The sequence below is a fragment of the Crocodylus porosus genome, unplaced genomic scaffold, assembly GCF_001723895.1.
Source record: "Crocodylus porosus isolate Cpor-Errol unplaced genomic scaffold, CroPor_comp1, whole genome shotgun sequence".
Lineage (NCBI taxonomy): Eukaryota > Metazoa > Chordata > Crocodylia > Crocodylidae > Crocodylus > Crocodylus porosus.
Genome location: NW_017728923.1, coordinates 5809811 through 5813524, shown reverse-complemented (window position 1 = coordinate 5813524; position 3714 = coordinate 5809811). Strand labels below are relative to the sequence as shown.

General features: G+C 44.5%; 1 long non-coding RNA gene across 1 annotated transcript; it reads left to right on the top strand.

Moving 5' to 3' along the window:
- Positions 1-54: 54 nt before the first annotated feature.
- LOC109313553 lies at positions 55-1517 on the top strand. The gene is made up of 2 exons (XR_002102080.1): positions 55-842; positions 958-1517. It is a non-coding gene; the product is annotated as an uncharacterized LOC109313553 (long non-coding RNA).
- The last annotated feature ends 2197 nt before the right edge of the window (positions 1518-3714 follow it).

Genomic DNA, 3714 nt, shown 5'->3' with positions numbered 1-3714 from the left:
CCCCGAGCCGAGGGGCGGCGCTCCCGGGCAAGCGCCGCAGACTGGGGAGGGGGAGGCACCGCCCCCCACGGGCCCCGTGCGGGGGAGCCGGGCTCCCGGGCTGCGGGGGGGCGAGGCGCAGCGGCACGGGCACGGGCACGAGCACGAGCCGGCGGGCGAGGAGCGGCTCAGGGGCCACTCGTGTGCCCGGCATCGGCCCCGCTGGCGGGGGGAGCAGCCGTCACGGGACCTGGGCTCGCCTCCTGCCCGCGGCGGCCAGGAAAACATCCTCCTGCTCGGGAGCGGGGCGCCACGAGCTCCCCGGCGAGAGGATCCCCCTGCGCCGCGGCCACGCAGCCGCTGGCCCGCCAGGCCGGACGCCTCGCAGCTGCCGCACGCTGTCACGGGAGCCGCAGCCCGGCTGGTTTGCCTGTAAAGCAGGGGAGGGGGCACAACCCCCCGGCACATCCGCAACAGACTGCGAGGTTCAGTTCAGTAGGGTTTGGGTAACGTCTCCTGCTAATCTGGACCGTGTTGCACCATGTGAAGTGCTATTTGATGCGATATAGGTGCACCCAAAACCACTCTGCTGCCTGCACGAGTCGCCATTTCCCTTGTTCGTGGCTGTCACCCAGCTTCTCAGGACACTTTATATAAATATCTCAGTGCTACTGAATGACCTCTCCTGAACCTGTTGTTCCTTCCCAGAAACAGCAAAGGGTTGTCTTAGAGGCAGTAATTTCTTCAGCAAAGAAAAGGAATTAGATTTTATTTTTCTGGTTAAACAAAAGCGGTCAGGAATAGGTCAACCCTCTCAGAACAGAGAAAGACACCAGGCTGTCACTCACCTTTCAAAGTGTTGGGTCTGTGTTGGGGGAGGGAGAGTTCTGCTTTTGGGGTTTTTTCCTGGTCTTTATTCCTTTTTTTGCTGACACATGTTCTGTTGTTTTCCATGTGCTTCCTTTTTGCTTTCTTTAGTGGAAGATGGTGAAATCTGAAAGGTAGCATTCAGCATCTATTTACAGTAGAAGTTGAAGAGTGTATTGTATCTGACTCAATCAGACAAGCAAAGCTTCCTTTGTGCACTGAGGAGCCTCTGTTTTTCTTTCACATCCATGTTGCGGCTTTTTATACACACTACCCAGATTCCTTCCTCAGGATCTGTTTCCCTTCTCTCTTGGCCTCAGAGGGACTCTGCTGTTGTCACCGTGCTTTCTACAGACCACTGTCTCTCGCTACAAATGCTCAGATTTTAACTGCCATGACTTGTTTGGATGGTTACATTTAATTTCTTCAGCTACTGAAGAGACATCACTCAAAACATTCTGCCTTATTCTGATCCTCATGGTTGTTGAGCCTAAAAACCCATGCCATGTTATTTAAATAAGTACATGTATCTGGACCCATTAAACTGGGGGTCAGACCTGATGATCTGTTTCAGTCCCTTCTGACCCTAAGCACTATGATGCTATGAACTCTCAGCAGAGCTCTTCCTGCCTGGAGTGACATTTTTTTTTTAATTAACAAAAGGATATGGATCTTTTTTGCGTGATTAAATAAAATGCATGTCAACAACCAATTTAACCTTTTTATATCCATGTTGCGAGAAGGTCAACTGGAAACTTGCATACAACTGAATTGAACAAAATGGACAAAAAGTATCTGACTCTATTCCCCTTACCCACAATTCCCTGAATTCTGTTATCTCTTCCTCCCAGATCATTCACATTTCCCTCCCCCACCAAGTTCTCTGCTGTTTTCACAGTACTTTCTTTATTTTTTCCCTTCTCTTTCCATCTTCCATTTCCAGTCATCGCCCTTAAATATTTCCCCAAAACTCAGTTCTACCTTCAAGTCCCAACTGCCCAATCCCAACTTGTAGTTGCAAATCAGTCCCAATTTTACCCCTAATTTCTCAGTACCCGGTTCCACTTTCAGCTAACCAGTTCCTAAATGCCCAGTTCTCAGCTCCTGACTGTTGTTCCTATATACTCCATTCCCAAATATTCTTAGCAGCCTGACACCCATCTTCACAGATGCTCAGCTCCCACTTACCAATTCTCAACTAAACATTTCCTGTTTGCTTCCCAAGTGACCAACTCCTTTGGTCACTGTATAGCAGTGCCTTATTGTCCCAACTTGTGTTCCTTGTTCTGTGCAAGGAAATCACCCAATAAATCTTTATTTGAATAGCAAGACAAAATAATATTTATAATACATTTATTATTTTAATAACTCTAGAATTACAGGACAGCAGAATATTAAAATATTATTTACAAAACTATGCTCTTTTGTGAGGCATTTAGATATCAGGTTATAGCACAAGGCACAGCAAGATTAAACTATTACTATAATTATTTAATACTAAAAACAGTAATAATTGTAGTAATAATAAAAGGAGGGTTTATTGCTCTACCTAATCTTTCCTAATCAATCAGTATTTTTCAATGAGTTTTGCCTACAGGGGTTATTACTCTTATTTAAACCCAGTTATCAGAGAACGCTGCACTCAGCTCAAACTGCATGGAAGCCCTGTGGCTTTCTCCATTTAACTCCATCCTGGTAGGTTTACTCAAACATACTGGGAACAGCTAGAATTTGTGCATGCTTGTCGTATTCACATCTTTACCTCATGCATGAAAATGATACAATTTATCTTGCAGATCTGGAATGACTGAGAAATTCTTCTAAAGATTATGGAGGAATTTGAGGTAAAAATAAATAACAAAATCTGATACCAGTATCATAAGTTTAATAAATATTCTATTTCTTACAGGATCTCTTTGTGAGCAGCTGAACTGGATATAGACATATGTGTATTTATTAGTATAATTTACAATCCTGCAAGATATATATGCTGTTGTAGAGATTATGGGGTGTGAGATATGAAGATCAAACACAGCTAGTGATTGAAAAGGGATGCTGTTTTGGGAGGAGTTTGTGTTCTGTGATGCCTTTTCCAGCCTTCTCTGGAGGTTGTTAATAATTGCCAGCCCGTACTAGCAGCATTTATTTAATAGTTTCCTTCATTTAAGGTGGGTGAAACAACTCCTCCAAGTACTGGGAATACAGAGGTCTAGTACAGTTGTGAAGGTCTGAGGTTCTTGAGTCTCATGGTATTGGGCATGTGAAGACATGGTGAAACAAAAATGCCTGGAAAATGATTTCATCCATAACTATTTCTCAGTAAACTGGGTTGTCAGCACAGAAGAATCCTAGGGTGAAATTTTGCCGCCATTGAAGCCAGTGGGAATTTTCCACTGATGTCAGGAAAATCAGGATGTCATCCCTTTCTTAGGTGCAGTATGACGAAGTGTCAGTGGTAAATAACCTTGAATTTTCATGATGTGAAAAAGGAGAAGGCCCCTGACTTTGTTTATTAGTTAATCTGCTTAATAACATTTTGAACTAACATTGATTGCAATTATCTAAAACTGGGTACCTTGAACCAAGGGGCATTTGCAGGATGCATGGCCATGCTTCCTGTGTCCAGCCTTATGACTAGGTTTCCCAGAACTAAGAGAGCATGTCTGTCTTCTACATGAACCCTGGGCTGAAATTAGGAAGGGTGGTTTTAGTTCACCAGTCATCCATCCATCCACTGAAGTCCTGAGCTGATTAAATTCCTCAGTTCTGCAGCAATGAGATCACTGAGGTTAATTGTCTTGGTGATTTTAATTTTCATGCTGACAATGAATATTCCGAGTTGGGTCAGGACTTCCTGATGACCATAAG